General features: G+C 28.8%; 2 long non-coding RNA genes across 2 annotated transcripts; both read right to left on the bottom strand.

Moving 5' to 3' along the window:
• Positions 1-5,532: 5,532 nt before the first annotated feature.
• Positions 5,533-6,228, bottom strand: LOC131606201 (uncharacterized). The gene is made up of 2 exons (XR_009284759.1): positions 6,141-6,228; positions 5,533-5,774 (listed from the first exon to the last, which is right to left on the bottom strand). It is a non-coding gene; the product is annotated as an uncharacterized LOC131606201 (long non-coding RNA).
• Positions 6,229-9,535: 3,307 nt separating this feature from the next.
• Positions 9,536-10,243, bottom strand: LOC131606202 (uncharacterized). The gene is made up of 2 exons (XR_009284760.1): positions 10,143-10,243; positions 9,536-9,770 (listed from the first exon to the last, which is right to left on the bottom strand). It is a non-coding gene; the product is annotated as an uncharacterized LOC131606202 (long non-coding RNA).
• Positions 10,244-11,099: the final 856 nt, after the last annotated feature.

Genomic DNA, 11,099 nt, shown 5'->3' on the forward strand with positions numbered 1-11,099 from the left:
TATTAATAAAATTGTTAAACACTATTTATATGATAAAAAATTGAAAAATATTTTGAATTGGTTGCACTGCAGGTCTAAATCTATAGTTCTTTATCTATATGTAGTGTGTGTGGGGATGGATCTAGTTACAGTCTCTAATAACAAACAAATAATTACCTGGCACAAATGTTACATAGAAGTTTGTTACAGGGTATTTTCGTCATATCCTCCCAACAAACCCATCCGTACGGAGAAGGACAAAGAAGGACGGAATTAACAATAAAAACCACAAAGGGCAAAAAAGTAAAACCACCCTTGATATTTTTCTCCATCTAATACAGATGACATATGGTGAAGGATTATATGAGGAAGGACAAGTTGAAGTGCGGGGCAGTACGAATGTGCCAATCTCACACAAAACGACACAAACTTTAATTTTTTTCTTCTATATTCTAAAAATAATAACAAGATTATGAAAATGAAATGTGGTTGAAAATTGAAATGAGAAAATTATTGTATAAAGTTTTTGGAAAAAAATAATAAAATATTTTGCCGTACTTATTAGGTGACCTTGTATAGTACCTGCCTGACTCAGATAAGAACGGTATTAGAGAGAGAAAATAATGCTTTTTTTTTTTTTTTGTTATATGCTTTTTGAATGAAATGAATGATAATGAGAGGAAAGGGGTAGAGTCAACATTATGCAACATTGAATTACAAGATTGGAATTTAGAATCTCGAATTTAGGTCACATTAAGTTTGTGGCTCATATGTGATCTACTTTTTCCTCTTCCTTTTTTTATATATGATTAAATATTTATTTAATTTAATATAATTTTTTTAATAAATTGTTGATAGTTGTTGATAAATAAATAGTGTTATTTAAGTGGGACTAAGCTAGAATTTCAGATAGTATCTAGAAAGTATGCTATCTGCTTCTTAATATTTTTTTCTTGATCATTTTATTAAACATACTTTTTTAAATTATCTTAAAAAGTAAATAATTTTTTTTATAAAACTTAACACAATTTATTTTTTATCTGCTTTATCAATTTTGTTTATTTAGGGGTGATACAAATGAAAATTATTTTTGGAATGGTTTAAAATTCAGTTTTTAATTTTGTTCTCATTTCTTTTAAGGTTTTTAGTTATAGTGTTATTGGTTGTTGTCAACCCCCTATTTCGATATTCGTGTTTGTTGAATTCGATGCTAAGAAACCATGTGTTTCTTTTGCTTAGTATTGAGTTTTGAGTTGGGTCCTTATAGGTTTGATGATCGTTCTAATCTTCTTTTGTTTGATCAGTATATTCTAGTTCTTCCGAGATTTGGTGTCATCTGGAATATTTTATTGTTGTTCAAGATTTGGAGTTGTTGGAGGTGATTGATGTTCAAAATTGTGGTGCTCTTGAGTAGATTGTGGCGAAGGATCTTGATCCTCGGCCGTTTCTTTTGATTGATTAACAATTGCTCCCTTGACTGGATTTTCAATGTTGTTGGTTGAATTGGTGGCTAGCTTGTTGTTAGAGGAATCGACCAATGGATGCTCGATTTAACGTTCAGTGATGGAGGTACGGTAGAAATAGGTTGTTCCTATAAAGAAGAGGATAGTCGAATGATATAATAGAATCGTGGGATGTAAATCGACAGAGAAATATAAGTGAAACTTAGAGTACCACAGTTGTTCTGAAGCCATCTCTTGAATATGCACTCTCTGAACTTTCTTTAAGAGTGGGCTAACTTTGGCGCTTTGTTTTTCTGCAGGTTAACTGAGGTTCTACTTCTTTTTCATTATCATTAATGTTGACAATGATTCCCTCCTTGGTTCCTTTGGAGAACTAGCCCCAAGAGCTTGAGGTTTTGTTTTCTTTTTCTTGGCCTGTCGAACTTCTGGAGCTTCAACAGAAACCTTTTTGTTTTTGGCATCTCAAAAATCATAGATTGCATGTTTCGCTGGCCAGGTACTCTGATATTTGGGGGGTACAGGTTTATGAGAGACCTCACTACTTTCTTCATAACTCTCACTCTCATCCCTTTTATCATCTTTATTATTCTTTTCTCTAATCCTCAGATCAAACTGGAAGGTTCAAGATCATGAGTATAATGACCGGTTTGTCCAAAGAAATAACAGACATTAATGAAGTTAGAGTTTTAGCCCAAATTTGTGTCATGTCGCTATCAAGAGTATCAAGAGCAACAACTGATTTTTCTTTCTTTGCTATTTTTGTACTTGGAGTATTAGTTGTGGAACTATTACCTCATTTTCAACTCTAAAAAGTAAGGACACAAATAAACAAGGGATAAAGAAACACCTATTGAGAAAAGAGAGAGCGACTGTTTAAAAGGCTTACATGTTTTGTTGTTGTTAGATAATCAAACTTCTCACCATCGTTGATAGTTTCGATTTGTTTCTTCTTCGACTCTTTTGGAGCAAGAGGTATAGCTACAATAGTTCAACAAAAGTAATTAAATTGGAACATAGAGGAAGTTAAGAGGTTCCTAAGAGTCATGCATCTCACCAAATGAACTGATGGATATGATTAGGACATGTTCAATATCAATAGTGAGAGGTGTAACACTCTAAATCCCAAACTACAATTAAAAGAAAACATGCGGAAAATAATTATATGAAAGGGTGTTACATCTCAACTCAATATTTCTCAAAACATCATTTATGCATAAATCAACTTTATTTCATAATATAAACTATTTAATTAAACAATTCGCAAAATAATTAAAGTATTCCCCAATACAGTGTTACATTATAATAGCGACACACGAAAAACTAAACAACTGAAATAAGTGCAGTAATAAAGTAGAAAATAAAATGCAATGAAGAGGCCAACTATGTCATCCTTCAAAAAAAAATCAACAATTACTACTTATTAGCTCTACTCATTAGTCTCTACCCGAGAATCTGCATAACAGGCATAGGGAACAACATTGGAACAAACAAAAAAGGAGTGAGAAATACATTCCATATATTACCGGTGTGTAAACATCAAGGATAATATAAATATCACAGTTAAATCAATCATGTATCCAACACAAAATAATTAACCAACATATGAAATTATATATGCAATGTATTCATCTCCTCTACTCCAATGCATGTGGTACCAATAACTGAGATATTCAAAGGTGTGTTACTAAAGTATCTAACCTGTCACTCAACCGAAGCCTTACTTGTCACTAGACCGAAGTCCTAACTTGTCACTAGACCAAATTTCTAACTCATCATTGAACCAAATTCCTACCTATCTCTGATATACATAATGCACGAATGTAACAAATAATGCAACTCGACATCCACAATCCTCCAACCCCAATATACTCGTCACGGGTTCTTCTCGAACCTAAACTCATTATCATCAAATAGTTGTCGATATAAGGCCACGTCACTGATTCTCATGAACCTAAACATCTCAACACCAACATCTCTCTCCTCATGACGTATTCATCAATTCAATCAGTCACAACAATTAAAATTCTTTTTTCATTAATAACCACCAAATAACAATTAAACAAATCAGGGTTATCTCCTCGTTAATATTCATCCTATAAACATCGTACGTAAAACGTTATATTCATGTCCTCATGTTCACATTTAACCTCTTGGGAAATTACCATGGGGTAGTCTTATGCATCAACTTTCCAACGCTTCAAATCGTGCCACAATCAGAGTCATGGAATTCAAGTTATGCCATTCTCAATTTTACTAAAAACATTTCATGTCAATCTGCGGTAATCAATTACCAGCCCCAAAAATGGCTTAAACCCCCTGTTTTTTGTCGGAAATTGATTACCAATATATGGTAGTCGATTACCATGGTACCCAGACCAAAAATACCCAATTTTATGCGATTTCTTTACGGGAATTTCACTCTTAAACCCAATTTTTTAAACCTAAGTTTATCCCCACTCAATTCTAAACACGGAGTATCATAACTAATCCCTATACCCATGACTCAACACTTAATTCCCTTACCTTTCTTATTAATGATCAACATCATATCAATAATTCAATACTAATTTGGTAGCATCACTAAATCAACAACTCAATTTTTGACAGCACAAGTTCATGCTAATTCAATAGAGAACTCACCAACCATAAAATTTCAACACGTATAATATCAATTAATAACATTCATTCAACATAGCATGAAAATTAGGATTAACAACAATAATCTAAAGAGGTTCTGCACATATCCCTTCAAGGTTCAATTTATTCATCAATGAAGGAAAATAAAAGAGAAAAAGGAAAGAGGATAAAGACTCCCCACTACCCCTCATGCTTAAACATCCATATATTGAACATCTCCCCTTACCTCGAATTTGTAAAAAAGATTCAAACTTTAGCGATGGAGGTTCTCTTCTTCACTTGCTCCCTTAGGGTTTCCTCCAGTCTCTTCTTACTCCTTATTTCCCAAAACATCTATGTACTCTCAATCTCTCGTCCTTCTGTTCTATTTAAAATAAAACTTTATTTTGTTTTATTTTATTAATTCTCACTAATTCCCTTAATTCCTCATAATTCTACCCACTTCTTTATTTTATCTAAATTCTATTTTATCGCCCAAGCCTCACTTTCTCTAAGAACGCGGAGCTGCTCGAGGGGGGTTAATGTGTGAGGAGCGAAGACGCGACCAAGATCTAAGCTTCAGAGGACGAGTTGGACTACTTTGAGTCTGTTGCATTGTACTCCTTGCTAGTTGCAGAAATGGGTTTAGAATGAAGGAGAAGAACTTGGATTGGGATAAGATGAACGCGATGGATTTTGAACTGAAGGTGTGTTTGTGTTATTTTATGTACAAGGAAAATTTGGACTTTTCATTAGAGAATAAACACATGTGGCATAAATTCTGAATTAAAAATAATAAAGGGTGATGTCACATCAACATTTTTGATGATGTGTCCTGCTTAAGGTTAAAATTAAAATATTTTGAAAAAGTTAGGGCAATCTATGCAACTTTTTCTCACGGGTTTTTTTTCTTCAAATATCGTCTATATAGCAATGGCGAAAAAGTTATTTTCCCTATATTTAAAAAGAGAATATTTGAGAGTAAAGCCATTTTTAATTTTTTTATAAAAGTAAATCCTTATAAAAAAACAATATGACTCTAATTTGTTTATTTCATCAATAAAATCTATAAATTAAATATAAAAAAAGTTGTAGACAATTAAGAAATTGTTTTTACTAAAATTAACATTTTTACAAAAATAGTATCATTCTCATGCCCATTGAAATTTTCCGTTTTTTAATAGTCTCTTATTTTTTTCCTCGAATACAACTTTTCTTTATAGAATGTTTTTAACTTGAAGATTAATCATTTATTTTTATTTTTAAATCTTAGATATTTATATAGTTTTTTTAATAAAAAAACTACGTATTGGCTAACCCACATATTTAAGTTTTTAAGTCTATCATTACAATAATTAATGGCATATTTTAAGAGATGATGATATATGATAATACATCAATAGTCCATTAAGTTTTCATAGTTATAGGACATCTGTATATGTGATTTCATAAGTTTTCCACAATTCTTGTCAAGTTGTAAGTTTAAAAGCAGATTCAAACACATCATTTATTTATTCTGATGACAATCATACATTATATTTTTGTTACATACATTTTAAACTTATTTGTGAAAACAACAACAAATTGCCTTTAGAACATGAGCAAAACATTGTCCACCTTGTTCAAATCCTTTAGCGAGACAGTCCTTGTCGCAAGTTGCAATACAAGGTCCTATACATACTCCTCCCGGAGGAACCACGATACTAATAACATATCCTAAATCATTCAAAAGATAAAAATATTATATAAATGAGTGAACGACATCATTTGTTTTATAAAAAATATAATTTCAATTAAATGTTATTTTGACATATGCATTGATTAAGCAACTTAGTATGTTTACATAAACAAGTTATTATTGATTTAGGTATATTTTTTTTTTTTTAAATCAAATCAAAAAAAAAAATTACAACTATATAAAATATAAAAGAGTTGTTGATTCGTATTGGTTGTATAATTATAATTTTTCTTCCATTTGAATAGGTGGAGTATCAGCATTCAATACAATATAACTTACAATAAGTTATTTTAATTGTACAAAAAAAATACAATTCAAAGGATAAAACTGACTTCAATCCTTACCTGAACTGATGATCAAAATAATGCATAAAACAAATAGATAGGATTGATTTGTGTGAAATGCCATATTATAGAATTTCAACTTGTATATATATATATATATATATATATATATATATATATATATATATATATATATATATATATATATATATATATATATATATATATATATATATATATATATATATATATATATATATATATATATATATATATATATATATATATATATATATATATATATATATATATATTTTTAATGAGTAAGCATAAATTACTTCTTTATATAGGCATCAAAAATGTATTATAATGATAAAATATTATAATTTTTACTTTTAACATTAATATCATTAATTAAATTTCAATTGACTCTAAGTATTTTATATGTTTTATTTCTTTTTAGATATTTAAATATGAGATTTGCTAACATAGACCAACTTGATTTTATGAATTTCTATTTTAGCAACATACACTTTAGGATGTATTTAACTATTTTTAGTTAAAGTTTGCTAAAATACACCAACTTATTTTTATGAATGTTTGTTTTAGCAACATGCACCTTAAGGTGCATTTGACCATTTTTTAAGTTAAAATTTATTAAAATAGACATTCATAAAAATAAGTGGGTCGACGCTAACAAACTCCTTTAAATATATATTAAATATGAAAAATAAATAATATACACTCATAAACACAGTCAAATATATATTATATTAAAGTAAGAGAGAGAGACACACACACACACACACACATATATATATATATATATATATATATATATATATATATATATATATATATATATATATATATATATATATATATATATATATATATATATATATATATATATATATATATATATATATATATATATATATAAACACGAATGTGTCAAATTTATTAACATGACATCTTTGATAATTCTTCACTCCATGTCCGTATAGTGAAATTACCGTTGGATTGAATGATATTATCATATAGACCATGTCTATACAATTTCATAACAATTGGAAATCATTTGATATGTTAAAGAGAATGATAAAAATTAATGGTCTTCATGAAGTTTTGTAAGACGTTAGTTTTTATGTATCTCGTTGATATATCAAATAATTTCTGATTGATGTTGAATTTTATAGACATGATCTATATGATAATATCTTTCAATTCAACAATGAATTTTATATACAAATATACGGTAAAGAGTTATCGAAGGTGTCATGTTACAATGTTTGACACCTACCAACATGAATTGGGTTTGAATCCTGTCTAATGAAAAATTTTAGAATTTTTTTTTTTTTGGAATTTTGATGACCTTGATGATAAATATATGTCAAGTCAGATGCCACACTTACAGAGAGATGCCATATCGGATGTCGCCCGTGCAAAAATTCACGCCGTTTGTGAAAATTGAACGTAAAGAACTTAAATGACATTGTTTGAATAAATAAGAGACTATTTGACACTTTTAAAAATTAAGGAACCAATATGGACCCTGAGGTAAACATAAAGGACCACAAAGAGTATTTCACTTATAATAAATTTTACTATATTCATTCTTAAATCCCTTAAATCAGATTGTAAAGAAAATTATCGTGTTCCTACTAAATCAATTTTTTTAGATATGACTATTTTGAATTTTCATTCAAATCAATGGAGGATTTCAACAAAATTTAGAGTGTATGAACATGGGATGTTAATCTCTCACCCCTGCATTTGTTTTGTCTGCACGGACACTAAATTTTAGACCAAAAAATTTGAAGATTGCACATGCTTAAGTATGGTTCAGGATTCATGTTCTTCTTTTAGAATATTGGGAATCAGCTATTTTTATTGCAATTGCTTCTAGTATCAACACTCCTTTATCAATTGACGAGCTTCTAGTATCAACACTTCTTTATCAATTGCCACATATATATATATTTGACAAAATTTACTCTAGTCAATGGGAGGAAATGTGTTGCTTACTTTTTTGTTATGCTTGACAGAGCCATTTGTAATTAGAATTGACTTGATAATTGGAACATAGTCAATTGCTTCACTTAGATCAAGAGTCACTCAAACCATTACCTTATTCTTCTCCGTTATAAAAAAGATGGGTTTGATCCCGCTAGGTCATTCAAATTTTTGAAGGTTTAGGCTATGGATGATATTTGTAGACAACTGATTAATGATAATTGATATACTAGTGCAGTTGGTCTCCCTATGTTTATTTTATCTGCTAAACGGGGATCTCTTAGACATATTATTAAGAAATAAAATAAAAAGACTTTTGGAAATATTCATCTTAAAGTCACTTAAGCTACTGTTGAAGTTAATAGGATACAAGGTTTAATTAATGATGCATGTCACAATGATTATCTTGAATTAGAGGAATAATACTCAACTTCCGTCGGAGCCAATTTTGGAGGTACATTGTAAGAATACAAAGTTTTTTTCATAACATTACCAAATGAAGATATGCTAGTAACAAAATCACTAGACTAAGGCTTCCTAATTAAATTAGATAATCAAGTATCGACTTCTACAAGAAAATGTTCAATTTAGAAAACATATTTAAGATTTAATAATTTTATAGAGAAAAATGTTCAATTAATCATTTATTTTTATAGAAAATAATTAATAATTTTTTAATCTTAAATTTTTTTATTGTTTTTCTAAACTACGTATTGCCTAACTCATATATTTACGATTTAAGTCCAACATTGCACTAATTAATGACATATTTTAAATTTTCATAGTTATAGAACATTGTGTATGTGATTTCATAAGTTTTCCATTGCAAGTTAAATGATAGAGAAGAGAAATTATTTAGATAAATAATTTAGTTATTTAAATTAATGTCTAATTTATATTAGTAGTTCTTTTATTTGTATTGTTATGTAATTGGGATTTTTATAGTGTTTGGGCCTTCTAGTTTAATATCACTATGAGGACTATATATGTAGTCCTTTGAGACTTTGAAAGGTATGAAAGAAATCAATGACATTTATCTTATCTTTTATTTTAATTCTCTTAGCTTTTAGTGTTCTTCCCCTTTAGTGTAGAAAACCCTAATTTCATAGTTTTGATAGGAATCTTCCTATCAATTGGTGCTTTCATCCATGTACTCAAATCCTCCTATGGATTACCCTTCTCATACACCTTCATATCATCCATGGAGTATTCCTCCTACCTATCCCACAAACCCCTCTTTTACAATTCCTACCACAACCTCATTTCCATCTTTCCTATGGGAAATCTTTACGCCTTGTTACACTCATGTTGGATTCAAGCACATCTTTTATTTATTTTGATGACAATCATACATCATATTTTTGTTACATATTTTAAGTTTTCTTAGTTATCGAACATCTATGTATGTGATTTCATAAGTTTTCCACAATTCTTGCAAGTTATAAGTTTAAAAGCCAGATTCAAGCACATCTTTTATTTATTTTGATGACAATCATACATCATATTTTTGTTACATACATTTTAAACTCATTTGTGAAAACAACAACAAGTTGCCGTTACAAGACGAGTAAAACATTGTCCACCTTTTTCAAATCCTTTAGCATGACAATCCTTATCGCAAGCAAGGTCCTATACATACTCCCCCCGGAGGAACCACAATACTGGTAACAGATCCTGAATCATTCAAAAGATAAAGATGTTATACAAACGAAATCATATTCTTTTATGAAAAAATAATTTCAAGTAAATGTTATTTTAACATATGCATTGATTATGCAACTTAGTATGTTTAATATAAACAAATCATCATTGATCTAGGTATTCTGTTTAAATCAAATAAGAAAAAAAATACAACTATATAAAAGAGTTGTTGATTTATATTGGTTTTAAAACTATAATTTTTCTTCCATTTGAATAGGTGGACTATCAGCACAATATAACTTACAATAAGAGTTTTCAATTGAAGTAAGTAAATTGTACAAAAGAATACAATTCAAAAGATAAAAAGAATACAATTCAAAAGATAAAACTGACTTCTATCCTTACCTGAACTGATGATCAAAATAATGCATAAAACATATAGGTAGGATTGATTTGTATGAAATGCCATATTATAGAATTTCAAATTGTATTTGATTTTTTTTGGTAAAGAGTAAGAATGAAATTACTTTCTTATATATTGACATAAAAAGTATATTATAATGATAAAATATTGTGATTTTTACTTTAACATTAAATTTCATTTGACTCTCAAAATTTTATATATTTTATTCCTTTTTAGATTTTAAATATATATTTAATATGAAATAAATATATATATATATATATATATATATATATATATATATATATATATATATATATATATATATATATATATATATATATATATAGTTTAATTCTAATACTGTTATTAATATGAAAGTATTAAAAGTGTTCATGTTAAAAAAATTTAAAATAATAATAATATAATAAATTTTATTATGTTCATTCTTAAATTCCTTAAATCAAGTTTTTTTAGATGTGGGAATTTTGAATTTTCATTCAAATCAAGGGAGGAATTCATCAAAATTTAGAGTATGAATATGGAATGTTAATTCCTCATTCCCGCATTTGTCTGCACAAACATTAGAGGATGACGATGAAGGGGGGTTTTGCTTTGATGTGGAGGAAGACGGTGTAGATGCAGGTGATCTACGATTGTGTCTTATAGGAAGATTTTTGTGTGATAAACCGATCCATGTTATGTATATAAAGAAGAGAGTGGCAGATATGTGGCGTCCGGTCAAGGGGGTTATTATCAAGAAAGCTTTGGAAGGGTTGTTCTTGTTTCAATTTTGTCACAAGTTAGACATGGTGGCGGCACTGAAAGGAGGGTCGTGGACTTTCGGTAGTCATTTGCTGATCATTGAGAGAGTACAAATTGGAGTAAAGATTGAAAATATCCCACTGTTCCTTGTTGAATTTTGGATACAGGTTCATAATCTCCCCACAGGTCTAATG

This window comes from Vicia villosa, linkage group LG5, assembly GCF_029867415.1.
Source record: "Vicia villosa cultivar HV-30 ecotype Madison, WI linkage group LG5, Vvil1.0, whole genome shotgun sequence".
Classification (NCBI taxonomy): Eukaryota; Viridiplantae; Streptophyta; class Magnoliopsida; order Fabales; family Fabaceae; genus Vicia; species Vicia villosa.